Below are 23,448 nucleotides of genomic sequence, written 5' to 3' on the forward strand. Positions count from 1 at the left end.
GTGGGTCATTCTGTGCATCAAAGCATGCTATTCATTGGCTAAAAAGAAGCCTCCAGTGGGGCCACGTGCCCATTCTACCAGGGCGACGGCAGCCACTACTGCTTTAGGACGGGGAGTTCCCTTGCATGACATCTGTCAGGCAGACACGTGGGTCTTCTGCACACGTTTACCAAGCATTACTTCCTGGACATCCAAGTCCGGAGAGACTGCTTCTTTGGCCGTTCTGTTCTCCAGTACTTCCTGGTGTAATCTTGGTTTGCAGACCCACCACCAGGGTTGGTATTGCTGGGGTATCTATTCTAAGGTAAGGAATCTATCACTAAGTGTTTCTTTCAGATGCACAAGTTACTTACCTTCGGTAACGATATATCTGTAAGAAACATTAGTAGTGATAGATTCCTTACCGCCCCACCCATCCTCCCCGTACTGCGAACTGATTTCTAGGGTTACGGTCATCCCTTTCAGGACCCTAGTTTCATGGCACCAGTGGTCAGTTTCTTGCATGGTTTTGCGTTCATGGCGCGGAAAGTCGTGTACTGAACTGACGTCAGTGCACGTCTAAGTAGTTCCAGCGATGTCATCTCGGCGACAACGAGGCCAACGATGCACACGGAGCCACACGACGACGCAGGGCTACTGCTGACGAAAACTTTCAGGATCTAGTCTGACGCCTGGGGGTAATTCTAAGGTAAGGAATCTATCACTATTAATGTTTCTTACAGATATATCGTTACCAAAGGTAAGTAACTTGCGCTACGGTGCCAAACCTAGTTGAGGATAATTGGTTCTTCAGGAGATGTGGCCTTTGATGGCTCCCGTCTCTGCGGAGTCAAGGCAGATTCAGTGCTGGAGCTCTTTAAGGACAGCAGGGCTACGGCGAGGTTCTTAGGCCTTTCCATGACTACTCTTCACCCCCAGTCCACCTTTTACCCTTAGTGACCATGACAGGACCTTCCAGCCACATCTATACCTTCCGAGCCACTGTAGCATGCAAGCTGCCCAGCTTCTGCATCGTCGAGTTCGTAACACTCACAGACCCTGTAGTGCGGGCTGCCAGTGGTTGGGCCAGTCCGCCACTCTCCCGGCAGCTGCACACTCCAAACCCTTATAGTCTACCCTCTCACCATCATGGGCACTGAGGGGGAGCAGTATCTGCCATTATCTGCCCCACTGGCGGTCTGTAACATTCCAGGCTTTGTAAGTGCGGTCAGCTATTTTAAGGCATATAGTACATCAGTCATTACAAGATTACAAGATGGCTGCACCGAACCTGGTCATTTTTGGTATCAAACATGTTGGAGTGATACCACAACACTGTTGCAGGTGCTGAAAGTATGAGCCCATGTACTGGGGGGCTCCTTGGGGGACCCCCATGTGCTCCCGATACAGCCCTAGTTTTCCATACCAGTGGCCAGTGTTCTTCGCGGCTCTGCGCTTCTTGTGTGGAAAGTTGCTAAAAGAAACTGACGTCATTATGCTGACGCCTCATATAGGCATGTCACTTCTGGTGCGGACGACGCAGATGCTGGCATGTGGAAAGGAACGACCCTACCTACTGGCAGACAGGTGTACTGCTTGAGAAAAATTTCCAGATCCAGTCTGACCCTGTAGATAATTCAAAAACGAAGTCATCTGTGGCTAGATAAAGTCTCTACCTGTTAAGGCATTATCGAAGGTAAAGAATCTTTTCGTTGTATCTCTAAATACTTAAATACAGATTAATGGGAGCGGTTGATGCTAAGATAAATGGTGTTATGTGGTTTTCCTTGGAATGTTTTCATCCTAAAGCAGTTTTCAATTACCTAGTTGAAATATGTTAGGCTTCTTTCTCTTAGCACCAGTAAATGTTCCTGCCTGCTTGGCATATAATACTTGTCAATTGAAGAAAAAAAACAGCTCCTCTACTAAATGATTTTGATTGGTTGCCTATTGAAGACTAGGTTTACTTTAAAATGATGCACATAACACTGACTTTTACAGATTTTCTAAAGTACAAACTGAAACCATGTGCGCCTTCTAGAACTCTGTACACTGCATGTTGTTTCCTTCAGAATGTTCCCTATTTCATGAGGAATGTCTTGGAGGCAGACCATACGTATTTTTGGCAAAAAATTATGGAACATGCGTCCGAGGTTTTGTTTTCCCATGAGCCCCATGGCATGACTTCAGATAGCAGAAATCAAATATTGGAAACTTTATTGTATCATACTGCTGGGAAAGTATGGACTGTTCTAGGAGTGGTTTAGGAGTCCATCCAGTAGCAAACTAGATGTGCTTCTTACCAGCCACTCATCATTCCACTTTGGAGCGAGAGAGAGAGAGAGTGCAGAGGAAAGCAGAGAGATTCTTCTTTGCTTTTGCTGAGAAGAATCGCTAGCTGCCTGTGAGAGGGCACTGGAAGAGCTGTTCCAACACCTGGCTTCAATCTTGCTCCAGTGCTTTCCTCGAGTGCCTGCTGGGAGTTTTGCTTTTTGGAAAGATTTGTGGTGAGAGTTACTGAACAGTTTAAAATTCTGAGTTGACATGATATACTGCCAAACTTGATGGGCCTATAGGTTGGTTTGGACTGTTGCAACCTACAGTGTTACTTATTTTTGAAAGACGTTAGAGATTTGGTGAAGGACCTGATACAGTAACTAGACATAATATCGAATCCAAAATATAAAATAGCCATAATATCGATGACAAAATATAGAATAGACAAAATATCGAATAGACAGAATATAGTGGTGAAAAATATCGAATTGAAGGTAAGTAATATAATATCTATTTTTAATTATTGAAAGTCAAAATATTGAAGTATAGAATATAGGTATTAAAATATATCGAATTTTTTATAATATCGATTTTTTAAAGTGTTTTGTATGTTAGTATATGTGTGAAAAGCGTACATTATTTTTGTAATTTATTTTAAGTAAGGAATTTTATGTTATTTAATTTTTGCGTAATTTAATTCTGTAGCGGCTTGTGGGTTTATAGGGGGATAGGGTGGGAAGTAATTTAATTGTAATTAATTAAATATTTTTATTTATTTATTGGTATTCATTTTGAAATAATTGTTAATTAATTTTTAATTGGTAATCAATTTTTATTAATTGACAATTATGTTAATTTTAATCAATTTAATTTCTGTAGCGGGCTGTGGGTTTATAGGGGAATAGGGTGGGAAGTAATTTAATTGTAATTAAGTAAATCATTTTTATTTATGTATTGGTATTGATTTTTAATTTATTGTTAATTAATTGCTAATTGGTAATTAATTTGTATTAATTGGTAATTAATTTGTATTAATTCATTAATTGATAATTACGATAATTGTATACATTTATTTCATGTAGCGGATTGTGGGTTTATAGGAGAGTAGCGTGGGAAGTAATTTAATTGTAATTAATTACATATTAAAAGTACTTTTTGTGTATTGATTAGTTTACTGATAATTAATTATTCATTAGTATTAATTTGTATTATTAATTCGTTTTTGTTACTGAAAATTAATTAGTTGTTAATTGAATTTGAATAAGTAATTAATTTTAATAACCAATATTTATTTGTATTTCTAATTGAATAATTATTACATAATATTAAATTGGGAATTCATTTTAATTCGTTTTTTATTGGTATTGATATTTAATTTATTTTTATTAATATATTAAATCTTTACTTTCCCTACTGTTAAACTCACTAGAGTGGGGATAGTAATTTTTACCCTCCCACTATCCAACGCTTTCCCTACTGTTGCACTCACTGGAGTGGGAATAGTAATTTTTACCCTCCCACTATCCAACGCTTTCCCTACTGTTGCACTCACTGGAGTGGGAATCGTAATTGTTACCCTCCTGCTATCCAACGCTTTCCCTACTGTTGCACTGACTGGAGTGGGAATAGTCATTTTTACCCTCCCACTATCCGACGCTTTCCCTACTGTTGCACTCACTGGAGGGGGAATAGTAATTTTTACCCCTACGCTATCCAACGCTTTCCCTACTGTTGCACTCACTGGAGCGGGAATAGTAATTTTTACACTCCCGCTATCCAACGCTTTCCCTACTGTTGCACTCACTGGAGCGGGAATAGTATTTTTTACCCTCCCACTATCCAACGCTTTCCCTACTGTTGCACTCACTGGAGTGGGAATAGTAATTGTTACCCCTACGCTATCCAACGCTTTCCCTACTGTTGCACTCATTGGAGTGGGATTAGTAATTTTTACCCCTACGCTATCCAACGTTTTCCCTACTGTTGCACTCTTTGGAGTGGTAATAGTAAATGTTACCCTCCCGCTATCCTACGGTAAAAATGTGGTATATTTTATTATTATTACGGTAATATATATATATATATATATATATATATATATATATATATATGTATATATGTATTAAAAAATTAAATTGTATGTTTTTTTATAACTTAAGGTAATTATTTAATCATTTTAAGGTTAAGTATTTTTAAGTATGTTTTAGTTAATTATATTTATTATTTCATTAATTTTAAATTACTTTTAAGACATTTAAAAAAAATCGATATTTTGACTAACTATATTTTTGATTCAATATTTTTGTACTTACCTGTTTGTAGATAGGAATTCGATATTTTTGCATTCTATATTTTTTCATCGATATTTTGGTAATTCTATATTTTTGTATTCGATATGATGTCAGTGATCCCGTGAAACACCAAATTTCCTAGCTAAGCGTAGGACACTGTGAATCATCACTTTATGACTTATCATTCATGGGTAGGTCATAGAGCATGGGTACTCATAGTACGGCCCGCGGGCCAGGGGCGGCCCGGCAAGCCTTCCCTGGCGGCCCCCGGACCTTGCAGACATCCTACCAATGTATTTTTTTTTCTTTTAAAGATTGTCTGCTGCAGCGCGATTCTGAGAGTCTCTGCTGCTCTGTGGGGGCCAGGGTCAGGCGATTCTCACTTAGCCAGAGTGGAGCTGCAGGGGCCTAAGCAGAGGTGGAATACAACAAAGCCTCATTAGCATGCAAATGGCCTTCAACGACCTGTGAAGTGCTTGGGTGCGGCTGTGTGTGTCAGGAAGCTGTCTCACGCGGGGCTGACACACAGGCAGGGTGAGATGACAGAGGGTGACAGAGGGAGGTCGAGGGACAGAGACAGAGGGAGGGATGGAAAGAGAGGGAGACAGAGGGAGAAAGGGAAAGGGAGGGGAGAGAGAGAGAGGGGAGAGGGAAAGGGAGGGAGAGGGACACAGAGAAAGGGAGACAGAGGGAGGGAGACAGAGGAGGGCGATGGAGGGAGTGAGGGTGACGGAGGGAGTGAGGGTGACGGAGGGAGTGAGGGTGACGGAGGGAGTAAGGGTGACAGAGGGGGTGAGGGTAACAGAGGGAGTGAGGGTAACAGAGGGAGTGAGGGTAACAGAGGGAGTGAGGGTAACAGAGGGAGTGAGGGCGATGGAGGGAGTGAGGGCGACGGAGGGAGTAAGGGCGACGGAGGGAGTGAGGGCGACGGAGGGAGTGTGGGCGAGGGAGAGTGGGCGAGGGAGTGTGGGCGAGGGAATGTGGGCGAGGGAGTGAGGGCGGGAGTGAGAGGGGGAGGGAGTGGGAGGGAGTGAGAGAGAGAGAGAGAGAGAGAGAGAGACAGACAGAGGGTGGAAGACAGAGGGAGGGAGGGAGAGAGGGAGGGAGAGCGAGAGAGGGAGAGCGGGAGCGATGGAGTGAGAGAGAGAGGTAGTGAGGGAGAGAGGGAGAGAGGGAGTGAGAGAGAGAGGGAGTGAGAGAGAGGGAGTGAGAGAGACAGACAGGGAGGGAGGGAGGGAGAGAGAGAGGGATCAAGGGAGAGAGAGAGGCAGCAAGAGAGGGAGCGAGAGAGGGAGGGAGAGAGGGATGGAGGGAGACAGCGAGAGAGAGCGAGAGAGGGAGGGAGAGAGGGAGCGAGGGAGGGAGCGAGGGATGGAGAGAGCGAGGTAGCGAGGGATGGAGAGAAAGAGGGAGTGAGAGAGAGAGAGACAGACAGAGGGAGGGAGAGAGGGAGGGAGGGAGAGAGAGAGGGAGGGAGAGAGGGAGCGAGAGAGGGAGTGAGAGAGAGAGGAAGTGAGGGAGAGAGCGCGTGAGGGAGAGGGAGTGAGGGAGAGAGGGAGTGAGAGAGAGGAAGTGAGAGAGAGAGGGAGTGAGAGAAAGGGAGTGAGAGAGACAGACAGGGAGGGAGGGAGCGAGGGATGGAGGGAGAGAGAGAGGGATCAAGGGAGGGAGAGAGGCAGCGAGAGAGGGAGCGAGAGAGGGAGTGAGAGAGGGAGGGAGAGAGGGATGGAGGGAGAGAGCGAGAGAGGGAGGGAGAGAGGGAGGGAGCAAGGGAGGGAGCGAGGGATGGAGAGAGAGAGCGAGAGAGGGAGGGAGAGAGGGAGGGAGCAAGGGAGGGAGCGAGGGATGGAGAGAGCGAGGTAGCGAGGGATGGAGAGAAAGAGGGAGTGAGGGAGAGGGAGGGAGCGAGATAGGGATGGAGGGAGACAGAACGAGAGAGGGACGGAGAGAGGGAGCGAGGGAGGGAGATAGATATGTGTATATTATACATGTCTATATTAGACAGTTACACTGGCTCCCTGTTAGGAGCCGTATTAAATTCAAAGCTTTATGTATAGCCTATAAAGCTATCAATAAGCAAGGACCACTTTTTCTACAAAAAGCTTTTGCTCCGCCTGAGTACTCAAGAACTCTACGCTCGGCATCAGCCCACTTGCTGAAAGTCCCACGTACAAGAAAGTCTAACTGGGGAGACAGATGTTTCACCATATCAACGGCCAAGCTTTGGAATACACTACCATTCCATATCAAAACTGCTCCCACGCTTCTACAATTCAGAAAGAAACTTAAAACTTGGTTGTTCCCAGCATAAGCACTATCATTTTTTTTCATCACATGAGAGAGTTCCGCAACACTAGCGCCGAGACACCCGCAAGGGTATTTGCGCGCTCTAAAAATTGCATAAAATAAATAAATAAATAAATATGCCGGGTGTGGTGGCGCAGTCGAAGAAGGCATCCGCTGCAGGGACCTGTGATCAACCTCATGGTCGTAGGTTTTTTTGTTGATCTAGCCCCGCCCCCTCCCCCACTGACCCCGCCCCCACTGGTGCGGCCCTCGGAAACAAACCACACTGTAAATTTAGCCCCCGAGAGAAAGTTTGTGAGTACCCATTTCATAGAGGGATGCTGGTTTACGATTAGGGTACCACCCGAATCCTAAACTAGGGTCCCTGCCAGCCTTTTGAGTGATTCTAGGCCTGTGAGTCCCCGCCACCTGTCCGTATAAACTCTGACACAGACACTTCCAGTGAACCTGTGCTTTTAGAGGCTATCATCAGGGTGTCTTTGTCACTGTAAACTGAACTATTATCAGTTTGTTATACAATTGATCCTCTTTAATATGAATGAATGGATAATGACCTTTGTTGTACATCATTTCTGTCGTGTAGTTCCTAGGAGTCCCCCAGGGCCTGCACGTTTTGGATGACCTAAACTGAGGGCTTGGTGTACCGACCACTTCTGGACACCCCCACAGGATATGTCAGCTGTTATACCAGCTGCTCTACAGTGCCACTGCTACCCACCTGTATACTACAGTGGTGTAGTAGTCTCTGGCAACCACTGAACATGACAACCCTGATTTCTCAGGGATTGTGGAAAACAGTAAGTACATTTCGCTAAGACACTTTTGATTGCTCTCTCTCAGAAAATACACCGGTTGGCGATTGGGACGTTTCAATGAGAATGTATTGGTCCAGCGGCAGCCTTGTGTGAAACACATGTGCTGCGACAATCAGGAGACAGAAGCATACGAAAGAGATTGCTAGTACTAATATAGGGAATTGTAGATACATTTCTACCATAGTGCTAATAAGATGAACAAAAACAATTCAGCTAGAAACAGTGGGCCCGATTCACAGAATTAACTTAAGACAAAATCCTAAACTTACTACTTTTGGTATTCACAGGATGCACTAACTACTTTTGTTATTCACAGAATGTACTTACTACTTTTTGTATCCATTCAAAAGTAGTAAGTGCATTCTGTGAATACCGAAAGTAGTAAGTGCATTCTGTAAATACCAAAAGTAGTAAGTTTAGGATTTAGTCTTAAGTTAATTCTGTGAATCGGGCCCAGTAGCACTTGCATATTCCTAAAATGCTCGCCCTAAGTCATTTTCTAAAATGTACCTTGTCTAACCTGGATGTGTAGGTATATGTGCATATAGCTATGTGTATCTGTAGCAAAGAAACCACCAGGGATGAACCACCCCTCACCTGATGGTTTAGAACGAAGAACCCTGCCTCTGTGTTGAGGATGACAACCCGCAAGGGATATCAGACCGCTGTGTGTCGAAGATTCGGCATGCAGGACCCCCATGTCAGCCTGGAAGGAGCTCTCATCTAATTTGTAGGGGGGAATGAGTTTTTTTTTATAGTATAGTGGTCACTCCACGGTTTCTTCTAGAATCAATATGTTTTGAAAACAATCACCAATGCTTTTCTAAACAAGTGCACAGCTGGCTGTTGGCCAAGGATGAAAAAAAATGGTGACCCTTATACAGCATAAATCCGCCGTGCCTGGGGACATGTTTATGTACATCAGGTACAGGGATTCTGATAGAAGACTAAGAGCCTGGTGTCGAAGAGCTAGACCCCTGACCCTCAGTCAGAGATCAGGTCTCCCCCTGCAGCTCCACCTGACTGCGCTCGACTTTGGTCCCTACAAGGCAGGGTTTGAGTCTTCTCCCTGCTGGGTCCCGCTCTTGGATCTTGGCTTGGTCTTTTTTCACGCCTGCTCCCCCACAGCCCTTAACGCTCATCCTGCGTTAATTTTGCCACTGTATTCAGCGCCGCACCTGCCTTCCAGCCGCAAGCCCCGCCCACCTCCCCAACTTATGTGGCGACCTCTGTGCGGTCACACCAGGATCAAGCCTGTTTGCGCCCGTCAGCGCCAGGACCGCACCCAGCGCCAGACCCCCTGGACCCCACGAGCACCAGAACACCAGACGCTGGTACAATGCCAACCACCTCCACGCACTCAACGCTGGCCGATCGACCACCTGCTTCCAGGCCACCCCAAAGCACACCCACGGACCATTCACCTGCCGAAACTGCAGCATCACCAGCTAGCATACGCCCGCACATCCTGCCCCCCCTTCCTCCACCCACCCCAAGGCAGGCAACAGCCACCTCAGATGCATACTGCTCAATACCAGCTCCATCCACAGGCATGCCATCAAACTCTGGGACCTGCTCGACTCATCCTCCCTGGACTTTGCGTTCCTGACGGACACTTGGATGAACACCTCATCGGCGCCTGACATTGCCAAAGCCATCCCGGATGGCAACAAAATCACCCGCAGGGACCGCACCAATAGACCGGGAGGAGGAATCGCCATTGTCCACAGAAATCCCCTCAGAATCTCAACCAACACCATAGACACCGTCAGCACCGCCGAACACCTGCACTTCCAGATCCACATCAATCCCAACACCACCCTCAGAGGAACCCTTGTGTACAGACCCCCCCAGGCACAGTTCATCGACTCCATCACAGACGCTGTCAGCTTGCACGCCCTGGCCTCCACAGATTACATCCTCCTCAGAGACCTGAACTGCCACCTCGAGAACACCAACGATAGCAACTCCATCACACTACTGGACAACCTCACCAACCTCGGCCTCAAACAACTCGTCACAACACCCACCCACTCCCCATGCTCGACCCTATTTTCTCCCCCAGCAGCCACGTCTCCGTCAGCCACACCACCGAATTCCACTGGACCGACCACCACTGCATCCACTTCTCCTTCATGAAAACCACCGCACACACCCACCAGCAAAGAATCCCCCACCGCAGCTTGAAAAAGGTCACCGAAGACCAGCTAACCACCACCCTCGCCCGAAACCCACCAACCGACCACACCGACACAGCCGCCCGCTACCTCAGGCAATGGATCAACAACTGCTTCAACACTCTCGCTCCGATCAAGAAACCCTCAAATAGACGCACCAACAGAATAGCCATCTGGTTCACCGCCGATCTCCAGACATCCAAGCAGACCTGCTAAAGACTAGAGAAGAAATGGCTTCATGAGCAAACACCGGACAACCATACAGCCCTCAAGAACGCCTACCGCAGACACCACCAACTCATACGAACAGCCAAAAGGACCTCCTTAAAGGCACGCATCAACAACAACACACAGAACAGCAAAGAGCTCTGCCTCATCGTAAAGGAATTCGACAACCCCAGCTCTAACGACAGACCGCTGTCACAAGACCTCTGCGACTTCCTAGCAACCTTCTTCCACCGCAAGATCGCAGACATACACGACAGCTTAAACTCGCAGACCTCCCCAACAGCCACCGACACACCAGCCCCACTGCCCCTCAGTCACACCGGCTGCCTGACCTCATGGAACCACGTCAACGAGGAAGACACCATCAAGACCATGAACACCATCCACTCCGGCTCACCATCAGACCCCTGCCCCCATCACATCTTCAACAAAGCGAGCTCCATTATCGCACCCCAACTCCGTAAGATCTTCAACAGCTCATTCGACACTCCACCTTCCCAGAAAGCTGGAAACACGCAGAGATCAACACCCTCCTCAAGAAACCCAAGGCAGATCCAAAGGACCTCAAGAATATCCGGCCCATCTCCCTGCTCCCGTTCCCAGCGAAAGCCATCGTGAAGATAGTCAACAGACAACTGACCCAATTCCATGAACAGAACAATACCTTGGACTCGTCCCAATCCAGATTCCGCAGCAACCACAGCACCGAAACTGCCCTCATCGCCGCCACCGACGACATCAAGGCCCTGCTGGACAACGGTAAAACCGCGGCCCTCATCCTCCTCGATCTCTCGGACGCCTTTGACACCGTCTGCCACCACACCCTTTGCACACGCCTCTACATTGCAGGGTTCCGCGACACAGCCCTGGACTGGATCACCTCCTTCCTCACCGAATGAACCCAGAGAGTCCGCCTCCCTCCATTTCGATCCGAAGCGACCAAGATCACATGCAGCGTACCCCAAGGATCATCCCTCAGTCCGACCCTCTTAAACGTCTACATGACACCGCTCGCCAACATCATCTGATCGCACGACCTCAACATAGTCTCATACGCCGACGACACCAAGCTGATCCTCTCCCTCACCAAAGACCCCGCCACCGCCAAAACCAACTTTCATGAAGGGATGAAGGCCGTCACCGAGTGGATGAAGAGCAGCCACCTGAAACTAAACTCGGACAAGATAGAGGTTCTTATCCTCGGCTCCACCCCCTCCGCCTGGGACGACTCCTGGTGGCCGGCCTCGCTGGCAACTGCGCCGACACCCAGCAACCACGCACGCAACCTGGGGACTCCTCTCTGTCAATGACTCAACAAGTCAACACCACCTCTTCCTCCTGCTTTAACACCCTCCGCATGCTTCGCAAGATCCACAGATGAATCCCCACCTGAACCAGAAGAACGGTCACTCAGGCCAGCAAGCTGGACTACGGAAACGCCCTCTACGCGGGAACCACGGCCAAACTCCAGAAGAGACTCCAACGCATACAGAACGCCTCTGCACGCCTCATCCTCGACATCCCCCACCACAGCCACATCACAGCCCACCTGAGGGACCTGCACTGGCTCCCCGTCAACAAGAGGATCACCTTCAAGATCCTCTCCCACGCTCACAAGGCACTCCACAACACCGGATCAGCATACCTCAAAAACTGACTCACCTTCCCCGCTCCGCCAACCTCGCCCTTGCCACCGTCTCACGCATCCACAGAACGACCGCCGGCGTCAGATCTTTCTCCCACCAAGCCGACAAGACATGGAACACCCTCCCCACCCACCTATGACAGGACCTGCTGACCTTCAGGAGACTCCTGGCTGTTCGATCAGTAACTGCTCCCCCCCAACTCAGCGCCTTGAGACCTTCACGGGTGAGTAGCGCGCTTTACAAATGTTTGATTGATTGAAGAGACAGGAGCAAGCTATTAGGTAAAAGGTTTCCTGTTTAGAATCGTAATAGTCGTGTGGATGAACAATGTATGTTAAATGGAGTATACATGACATGATCACTCTGATCACTCATCCACACCATGCACTCATGAACATTCTATTACATCACACTCACACAGGCTGAGCAGCAAGGAACTAGGAGACATAGAATATAACACATCTCCTTCCTTCAGGAAACAAGAAACAGGAAGCAAAGTGAAAGAACGTAAGCATTCCACACCTCCTTTAAATGTAAGTACCCTATCCTAAATTACAAGGAAGGATCACATTACATCACATAAATTACACGTAATTCACATTTTGAGAATAATTACTATACTAAAATTGAAGATAAGATCTCATAAGATTATTTTACATAAATCACTACATTCCTAGAATTGTAAAGAAAGATGACATAAGATTACATCACTTTGCGCGCATCATTACATTCCTTGAATTTGTAAAGAAAGTTAATTGCAACGATAGATCACACATAAAGATTACAGAAAGATTACAAACTTCATATCTTCATCTCCTGCTAGAGATGACCAGATATATATATACATGGTAGTATGCAACTCCACACCCCACAACTATACTTACTGCAGGAGCACTACAGAACACCACATCTCGCTATGCAAAAGAATGGACATGTTCCAGGCAGGATGCAACCTCCACACCCCACAACTGTACGCACTGTAGGACCACTACAGCACACCACATCTCGCTATACAAAGGAGCGCACATGTTCCAGGCTGGAAGCAATCTCCACACCCCGCAACTGTACGCACTGTAGGACACTACAGCACTAAGGAACCCTCATGTTCCCACAACTACACATCAAACTGGACAAAAGAACACTCAGATTATCATCCAACCAACACAAAAGGGAATCATCTCTCTCTCTCAGGGTATCATCCAACCAATCTCCACACACAGGGAATCACACAGGCTGAGCATCAAGGAACTAGGAGACACAGAATATAATGATCAAAAGGAGGGAGAAAGAGGCTAATCCTAAAGTATAGCACTATAACCCATAGTCAATGGATTGTGAGAAACTAGCCTGTCAACAAAAATAATAGCAGGTTTTTCCAAGTGGGGTAAGCCTTTCTTGGAAAAGAAAATTATTTTCTATAGTCCCCTCACTCACCAGAGGTTGCCCTTAGGTGACATGCTTCTTCATTGGGGCTTCCCAAGCATCTACTGCTTGGGGCGTGCTGCGACTTGCGAAGGATACGTAGGAGCACTTTATGGTGAAACTATGTGTAGTGCGGTGTATGGTGGAGTGGTGATTTTGTGTGAGTTAAAAATACCTAGCTAGTAAGCCAACACATTTATTCTTGCCTCTAGTTGGTATAGTGGTATAGTAAAAAGGGGCTAGATATAGGAATTAGATCAATAATGTGGTCAAAATCCTAGCTATCCTAAGACAAACGAAAACCACACCACCTACAAGGACGCCCTGACGGACTACCACAACCAGATTGGAGCCACCAAGAGGAACTGCATCCACAACAAAATCCTGGCCAACTCTATCAACTCCAAGGAACTTTTCAGTGTCATTGTAGAATTCACCAACCTAAGCCACAGTCATCACCTCATCCCAAGACCTCTGCAGCAAGCTTGGAACCTATTTCCACCTCAAGATAAAAAACCTCTACGACAACTTCATCGACCATCCATCAGGTGCCACATATGGCCCCCAGAAACACCAGCCAGCCTACCATCTCTAACTGGACACCGATTATGGCCGAAGACACTGCCTCAACGATGAAAAGCATCCACTCGGGGGCCCCACCGACCTCTGCCCTGCTCACATCTACCACAGAGCTGCGGCCGCCATCGCACCCGAACTACAACGCACCATCAACAACACCTTAAAAAAAGGCACCTTCCCAGATGACTGGAAGCGCGCAGAAGTCAGATCCCTGCTCAAGAAGCCCACAGCTGACCGCACTGACCTCAAGAACTATCGGCCCATCTCGCTCCTCTCCTTCGCAGCCAAAGTTGCAGAGAAAACAGTAAACAGCAAACTGACACGATTCATTGAAGAGAATGCCATCCTCGACCTGTCCCAATCCGGGCTTCAAAAGCAACCACAACACAGACACCGCCCTACTCGCCGCCACAGACGACATGCGCACCCTCCTGGACCAAGACCACTCTGGAGCCCTCATCCTACTCGACATATCAGCAGCCTTCGACACCGTCTTCCACCGCACACTAGTTGCCAGACTACAATACATAGGCATACAAGGAACAGCTCTGGACTGGATCCGATCATTCCTCACCGGAAGAAGCCAAAGGATCAGACTCCCACCCTTCCTCTCCAACCCCACGAAAATCACCTGCGGAGTCCCACAGGGTTCATGACTGAGCCCCACCCTCTTCAACATCTACATGGCTCTCCTCGCAGCCATAGTCCGACAACACAGCCTCAACATCGTATCCGACGACATCCAGCTCATCCTCTCCCTCACCACTGCCAAACTCAACTTCCAGAAAGGAATGCAAGATGTTGCAGTCTGGATGACCCAATAGCTGCCTGAAGCTCAAGGCAGAGAAGAAAGAAGTCCTCGTCCTCCGTACCACCCCTTCTGCGTGGGACAGCACCTGGTGGCCGACAGCCCTCGGAAGCCCACCTACCCCCTCAGACCACGCCAAGAACCTCAGCATCGTACTCGACTCAACAATCACCATGAACCAACAGGTCAACGCCGTCACTTCCAGCTGCTGCAGCACCCTCCACATCCACCGCAAAACCTTCAATTGGATCCCTTCTGAGTCAAGGAAGACAATCACCCATGCACTCATCACCAGCAGACTGGACTATAGAAACGCACTCTATGCCGGCTTCAACAAACTCCAGACAATACAGAACACCGCCGCCAGACTCGCCCTCGGCATCCCCCGACATGAACACATCAGCCAACACCTACAAAGTCTCCACTGGCTCCCTGTGGAGAAAAGAGTCACTTTCAAAATACTTCCTCATGCCTACAAATGCCTACACAACAACGGACCCAAATACCCCACTGACAAAATCAACTTCCACGTACCCAAAAGAAACCTCAGACTGGCCGAAACCCCATGCATCCACAGAGCCAGCGCAGGCGAAAGATCCTTCTCCCACATTGCAGCCAAGACCTGGAACGAGCTACCGGCAGGCATCAGACGCGCCCCCTCCCTGAACACCTTCAGGAATACCCTCAAGACCTGGCTCTTTCGGCTAAACAGATCTGTGGACCCCTCCACCCCCCAGCGCCTTGAGACCCTCACGGGTGAGTAGCGCGCTTACAATTCCCTGATTGATTGATTATGAAGAGTATCCAGGGTATGTTCCAAACCACTGACCCCCTCAATCACAAAGTGATAGATAACCCAACACACCCCTCCACTTAAATAATTGTCATTGTGCACCTCAAAATGTAATGCCAACAAAAAAAACATAGTATACATCCTAAAGTGCAACAACACCCACTATTTCCTACACTAATCACTACCACAGCAGACAACAACCTATGAAGCATGGCAACAATCAATACACTGAAACCTTAATGACACACGTAAAGGCATAGAATTAGAAATATACATGGTGCACACGAACAGTAGCTACCAATAGCAGTCAAGTGATTGGTGAGCAACCTCTCACCCGAGACCTGGGTTAATCTATTGCCGACAGTTGAAGTACATGTTAAACTCCACTCGTAGTTGAACAGTTCCAGAAAACCACAGTGCAATTAAAAATCTTTATCCCTTCTTCCCTTAAATAGCAGTCTTCAGCGACATTTCACCAGGGCTCACTTCACCTAGACTGCCCTTAGCAAAGAATACGACATCTCGGCTAAAACAAAATAACTCTCCTATAGAAACTTCCGGATGAACAGTGATTGTTCCTGTTGGGTACCTGCTGAAGCTCTCGATCCTTAATTCTCCTCGATACTGAATGCGCCTGACCCCCTGTCAATTTTCTAGACACATCGCTGCTCACACAAGGATGTGCATTGTAACCACAGTTGTAATTTGTTGCAGGAAGAAAAAAACTTGTCTGACAGAAACTACGTTGCTGAGCAATTACGTCTTGACCACCATACGCGGCTTCAGTAACGAACGTGCTGTGTCAGAGGAACGCAACGACGTCACAGCCATGTTTCGCCCACAATGCAACTTCCAGCAATCCTGCTCTGACGTTTAGGCATATCACGTAACTGCGACGATGGTCACAGAATGCTGCTTCCAGAATGGTCACTTCTCACGTCACAGCGGAATACTGTAGCTCCGACTTTGTTGTTGAATGACCCACGAGTGCATTCTTTCATTTTTTAAAGTTACACAACTGTCACACTGTCATTTGCACCCGGGGCTTACTTCAGCAAATTATTATGTATACCGACTTCGTTCAGCACGGTCCACTGTCTCCCCAGCTCCCCTCCTAAGCTGGACTGCTGAATAGCCAAACTGCCATCTGTACACAGCATACATTGAAACATGTTAACTTCCAGGTATACAACAGCACATTCCAATCGGACTATACAATAGCTCCAGCCGTGTACAAGCTGGTCAAAGCACCCAAAAGCACTTCCAATTCTAGGCTGTAGATTGGTCATTAAAATAAATGCTGTAAGTTCTCTCCAAATGAATGTTTTCGCAGATGGCAGTCCCTCAAGACCTTCCAGTATCGTATCCAAGGAGCAAAGGTGTTCATCTCTGGTTCCCACGGCAGCCGCCGGGAAAGAGTTAGATGCCTGAACGCCTGATGCTGATGCCTGTATTTCTGGAGTTGAGCTGATATCCCTTCTAACAGGAGCAGAAGCATCCCTTGGAGGCTCTAGAAAGGCTGTAATCAACATGGGAATACGCTGTGGACAACTGCACATGTGTGCCTGCAAAGGTGCCAGTAGTGCTTCTATGTCCGACAGCGCAACCGATGGAAGTGTCAGACACAAATGTCAGGCTTATTGATATACCGGCCCCCCGGCAATCCCTCCAAATGGGCATCAAATTTAGCCAATCATATCACTCCATACTACATTACCTCAAACAATTTTTCTCTTCTGGGTGATCTAAATTTACATCTGGATGACCCTTCCATCCCCTTTTGCTCTAATTTACTAGACGACCTGAAGGCCCTAAATTTGACCTTAGTCAACTCTGCCCCCTACACATAAAGCCGGCCATCTGCTGGACCCTATAATCTCCAACATCAATGAGCTAAAATGGCTTAACACCACTTCCATTTGTTGGTCTGACCATCATTTATTAAAATTTAGCATAAATCTCCCACCTTCCCCCATCACGCAACCTGACTATCTTGCTATATCCAGAAAAAACTGGAAGCTAGTGGACTTGGCAAAACTCAACTCAGCACTCCATGACAACCCTCCCAGAAATGGTCAAAACATGGACAGCCTAGCGGTAGCTTCGCACAAATGGCTTAGCGATGCCGCTGATCAATGCTTACCCACCTCTCTCATCAAAGGAAGTAGACACCGCCACCCTGCTCCATGGTTTAATGACATTTTAAAAACCGAAAAATCTAAATGTAAAGCACTCGAGCGTAAATGGCGAAAAGACTACGCCCCGACGCAAAAATAACCTATCATAAAGCCAGGAACTTAAATGCTGGAATTACTCCAAAGATGGTCTGAAAGGTGGTTAAGAAACGTGATCCCAGTCGCTTAAATACGATCCCACTAGTATCAGACATGTTAAAGATACGATGAACCATTTCTCTGAAATGGATCAGGAAATTATTACGGACCAGGGCCTGTATCTCAGCTGAAGACTTTGAAACCTGGAGATCAAACGTCTCTCGGCTGAAGTTAAGGCCACATTTTGTTAAAACAACATGGCTTTCAGTCTGCTCAGCAACCAACTCCGAAGTTTACTGTGACTAGATTTGCAATGCCTGGCGCCATACCACAACACCCTTGATCATTCAGCACTAAATAACTTCCATTAGAAAGTAATTAAAAAACCGGATTAATCAAGGCAGCTGGGTAGCCCTTCAAGTAGCAAGATAAGTTCGCCTTGGACGCATTACACATACCATAAAGCGACACCTCTTCGCATACTAAAGACCCACTTAAAGCCTTCCCGCAGTCTATACGGTAACTCCCAGGTTTCCTGTATGAAGCCTTCACCCAACTCTTCATACCTGCCTGCTTGGATGTATCTAAGGCAGTATTGGAACTGAAATGTTGTGATTGGAAGTGTGATATAGCCATGAATTAACCATTCAGTAGACGGTGACTCTGCTACAGTGAAAGGTAACTTCTCCAATTTTTCAAAAAGCAGCATGGTGTGCATAGCATCTCTGCATGCCATAGTCAACTGTCTGTTGGTCAGATTGTAAGCCTAAAACAAACTTGTGCTATTAATGTATTTTTTACGGCACGTGGCCTGAGAGCAATGATTGCAGCGTCCAGCTCAAAAGCATAATGGAGAGCATTATAAAATCTGGATTAGGTGGGCAGAATACCGGGGGTTGTGGCTGGACCCTCCTGTGGCGGATGAGCAAGTATTGCCTGGTTAGGGGGACCCGAGCGACGATGAAGAACTGTGCTGCGTGGGTGGTGGGGTGGACTGTTGATGCCGTATGGCATATGTCTGTTCTGCACAGTTGTGATTCTGAAGATGTGGACCTGTGTGACCTGGGGGGGGAGTGGGAGAGTTGGGGGGAGTTGGACATAGGGGAGGGGGGTGTTGTATGCATTTTAAACTATATAGTCAAGGGCAAATATGAACCTTTTGTACTGATTGTGCAGTTGCCTCTGGGTTACAGGGGGCTGCTTGCTATGTGCTACTTGACTAATAAAATCTGTTTTTAAAAAAAAAAGCATAATGGAGCGCAATTTAGATTGCCCATGTTGTAGAATTGACAAATCTTGTTCCATTATGTCAATTGCCGAGGACACAATGTTGCCCAGCGAATAAATACGTGAAGTAAGTATGGTCATACCATTTTCTACCACAGCCAGGGCCCTTTCTAGGTTAATCCTATCAATCTCACGTAGTCTCTCAGCAGCATCCTGTTGGGAGACTTTCCTCAGTTCATTGTAGATGGCATTTAAGAAGCGTTTCTTCCGTGTTTTTTTGGGATCTAACAAGAAATCTTTTTGATCCATGTTGTCTGCCATAAGGGAAAGTGTTGTTTTACTTGTTGCATTGTTGAGGTTTTTAGCCATTCCAGGCACAACTTCCCAAAACTATATGAAGTCACTACCCCTGGGTCGTCTGTGTGTACATAGCGAGGGTCGGCCTATGGATGCTAAACCCTCCGGTGGTACCCATGAATCTTGCTTGACCGATTGTGTTGCTAGGCCAAACCAACCATAATCTCGGGATTTGCGGAATTGTATGTACCATTCTGTACCATTTCACCCCGCATCTCATCACTTAACAGTGTGTTATTCATAAACCCTTCAATATGTGTTGGTAAGGGGATGCATGGTGTTTTCAGGCCTTTAATTTTTACACAAACCCATAGCAGGTAGTTAGTTGCACTGTTCTGTTCAGGAATATTATCTGTAATGGTATGAGGCAAGCTCTAAATAAGCCTCAGTTCCCTGAACCTGCCAATCTTTCGTCCCCCAGATGGATTTTGTGTCTGTCGTGTCCCTCCAATAGTCAAAACCTAGCATAGACAGGAGATAAAAGGTGCTTAATATATGAGCTATGTGTCAGTCAACATCATTTTCTTCGCAGTTGCATTAGTCTATACTAACTTAGTAGTATGACATCAGGTTTAATGTATTGAACCCTGAAAAGTATGCAAATTTCTGTGTGAATGTGGCAGAACTTCCTTTCGGTGGTGTCGGGCAATGTTCCCATTGATGGTAAGTGTTTATTTACAGTGCGTGGAACACTATCTCTGTGCAAAAAGTGATGACCATATTGCTGGTAACAAAACATGCTATCGTAGTCTGGTGTATCTTTATACAATTTTCTGTAAGAAAATGCAGCAGATTGTTCTAAATCTGAAAACATAGTATTTACAGTCTCAATGTCCCATTCATCAGATAGTGTACTCGGGGTAATGAAATCATTAATCGAAATTTTGAACATGTGTGCCATTTTCAAATGTTCAGTAGTTCCAAAAACATCATATGAAACTCTATCCCATACTATACCATCCGGTACTGGAACTGCTGAAAAGTTCACTAGGAACAAGTCTCTTTGTTCATGGTGTGATGACATGTGGTTTCAAGACCAAGTTCACAGGTTGTACTACAGAACGTTGTAGGAGGTATTGTCCTTTGGTTAGTAGGAAAAAGACTTTTACTGTACCAATCCAAATGAACATGAACATGATCCCTAATGCCAACCAAAGATGCAACCAAGGGAACACAAGGTAAGCCTTTTTTAGCCAGAGATAGAATTGTCGAAATTGTTCTTTCTTAGAAATGGGAGGCATTTGCTCAGGTTCACTTGGATCTGAAGAAAAGTAATCAAAGTTGATGAAGTAGCCAGATGCAGTTTGATCTATCCTCTGGAGCTCAGCAGTGTTTGTAGAACTGGCAGTTGCTTTTTGTGAAGACACGTTGATGTAAATTTCGTTGCTGGGCCAAATTGCAATTTGCTTTTCAGTTTCATGTGGATGTTGTTCACTTTCAACAGGTGTAATTCATACTCCGTTATTGGCTATTCTGGCATCTTGCGCAGAGGAGTCTTGGAACGTTATTAGTCTTTCAATCTAAACTTCCTGCATAGTACCGAGAGGAGATCGGCTGCTACTCAGGATTCCACGCGGTCTGCTGTTGAGAATCGTCCACATAGTGTGGTTTGATCAGATCAGTGGAGACAAATCTTTTTCTTTTCGGCCGGCAAGAGGCGGAAGAAGTACTGTTCTAGTTCCTTGAACTGCCAGGATAGGTACAGGTGTTCTGTAAGATGGCCCAAACTCCCTCTTGTCCACAATTTTTTCTCTGACCAGGTCCCCAACCTTATGGACCCAGACAGGTCTTGCCGGAACCTGACTCACTTCCCCAGTGGCGGTGCATTTTATTTGGATGTTGCTTTGTAATGTCCGGAATTCATTGAGTTCCTGTGAAACAGCCAAACCATCATTCAATTCAAATTGGTTTACATCCGCCACTGTGCTGGCACAGTCGAGGTCAGGTAGCCACATTCTTGTCCGAAACAGGATTTCAAAGGCGATATGTCCTCCCAAGGTTTTTCTCAGCATATTATTCAGTGCCCTCTGGGCTGCATATAGGTGATTGACCCAACTACCGCCTGCACCTAATACCCTTGCTGTTAAGGATTGCTTTAGGTTCCGGTTTTTCCTCTCCACCACCGAATCTCCCTCTGGAGGGTAGGGGGTGGACTACCACAAGGACACACCCATGCTTTCCATGGCTTCCTTTTAAGCTCGAGATCTAAATGCAGGGACACGGTCAGAATGTAATGTGCGAATTGCGTATGTCCCGATGAAGACTCGCAAATCCTTTATAACAGTTTGAGCGTCAGCTGAGCGCTGAGGCCAAACCCTTAGTAATCTAGAGCATGAATCCACTGCCACCAAGATGTACTTGTAAGCCCCATCTGAATTTAAGGAACCGCAGTGATCTAAATAGACACATGCAAGAGGTCTGTCGGAAATAAGTAATGGTGTTTATGGTGGCTGTGCTATGGTGGAACCTTTCATCTGTTTGCAGTAACACCTTTCATCTGCTGACAGATGTCGCACTCCAAGATTTAAACCTTGGTTTGTTTGGACAAACCTGGCCACCAGAATCGCTGCTTCAGTTGCACGACCGTTATAATGGCTCCTGTGTGTGCAGATTCCAGACCCTCGTATACATTTAGTATTAAACGTGATCTTCGTTCTCTGTTCGGTATAACTCTATCCCCCACTCCTTTGAGCATACGGTGTGTTTTGCGCATCTAATTTATAGGAGTATTTGAGTGGAAAGCCCTTTGGCAGAGCCGTTCTTTGAGGCCGTTCTTTGAGGCATTGACAGCTATCAATATGTCTCCGTCTATCCTCGTGCTGGAACGAGTGATTGCAGCAACAGAACTTTGTGTCTTCATCAGCCAGTGTATTCCCTCAATGTGTGAATAACTTGAGCCCGTGGCAGGCTTGCTTTCAGCTTTGCCACTTGTTCCCATAGCAATTTATGTTTAACTAGCAGCCCGTCCCGACGTTGTCCGGGTATGAAATAGAATGTGTGTAATGTGCGCAAGGGCAATTTATTTTAAAATCTCGCGGTAGACATCATTTTTTGTTTCATTAGAATCGGGACGGCGAAGGCCCAGCTGCAGCCCTGGTTGACGTTAGCAGGCGCGTGTAATTGGTGTAGTGATCCGCCGCCTGAGCCCGGCTACAGCCCTGGTTGATGTTAGCAGGCGCGTATAATGTCGTTGAATGAGAGAGTTATCAGCCGCGGGTAAATCCGTTTAATGAGAGAGTTGAGTGACAGCGAGTAGGAGAGGCTGCAGTAATTGTCCCCGCAGACACGCTCATTGGCGTGTTCCCCCGCTTGAGGCCCAGATGCAGGCCTGTTTGATGTTAGCAGGCGCGTGTTCCCCCGCTTGAGGCCCAGCTGCAGCCCTGGTTGATGTTATCAGGCGCGTGTAATTAGTGTACTGATCCGCCGCCTGAGCCTGGCTAGAGCCCTGGTTGATGGTAGCAGGTGCGTGTAATTTAGTTGAATGAGAGTTCAGTAACAGCGCGCAGGAGAGGCTGCAGTAACGTTACTTACCACGCCTCCACCTGAACGCGTTTGTCACACCCCCAGCACACGGCCACAGCAGACGATCTTCTGATTAATGTACGACCCACATGGCATGAAGGGCGGAACGTAGCACAAGCCCCCCGGGTTTCTCACACCCCCAGCGTGCCCCTTCATGTGACGCAATTGCGTTCACATGGCATGAAGGCCGGACACACGCACCCAGCGTTTCTCACGCCCCCAGCGTGTCACGCCGCCAGCCCGCCCCTTGATGCTGCGCAGCAACGTAATTGGCGCTTGTATGTACGACTCACATGACATGAAGGGCGGACACACGCCCCCAGCATTTGTCACGCCCCCAGCGTTTGTCACGCCCCCAGCACACGCCCACAGCCCACGATATGATGGCCGTAACACACGCCCCCAGCATTAGTCACGCCCCCAGCGTTAGTCTTGCCCCCAGCCCACGCCCACAGCACAACGCAGACACGCCCACAAGGGACTACTTTGCTGGCACGGTTCTTTTACCTTTTAAATGTATATGGTGGCCGTCTGCATAGCCTATGTCCTTCTGCTGCAACTGCCCTTTCCAACGCTGTATTGGGTGTTGTGATTGGTGCTGTGGTTACTGAGATTACCCGCCTCAAAGTTTCCAGCTCTCGCTTTATAATAGTAGTATAGATTGTGCAACCCTTGTAATTTCAAATACATTCTGGCTCCGGTAATGAAGATATTAATTGTATGACTGCACACAGTAAAACGAATCGC

The 23,448-nt window shown here is 47.0% G+C and overlaps 1 protein-coding gene across 3 annotated transcripts in view; it reads left to right on the top strand.

Annotated features, from left to right (window-relative positions):
* Positions 1-23,448, top strand: part of SHANK1 (SH3 and multiple ankyrin repeat domains 1) — a 1,403,433-nt gene that overhangs the window by 1,320,837 nt on the left and 59,148 nt on the right. The gene's annotated exons all lie outside the window — the stretch shown is intronic.

This window comes from Lissotriton helveticus, chromosome 7, assembly GCF_964261635.1.
Source record: "Lissotriton helveticus chromosome 7, aLisHel1.1, whole genome shotgun sequence".
Taxonomy (NCBI): Eukaryota; Metazoa; Chordata; class Amphibia; order Caudata; family Salamandridae; genus Lissotriton; species Lissotriton helveticus.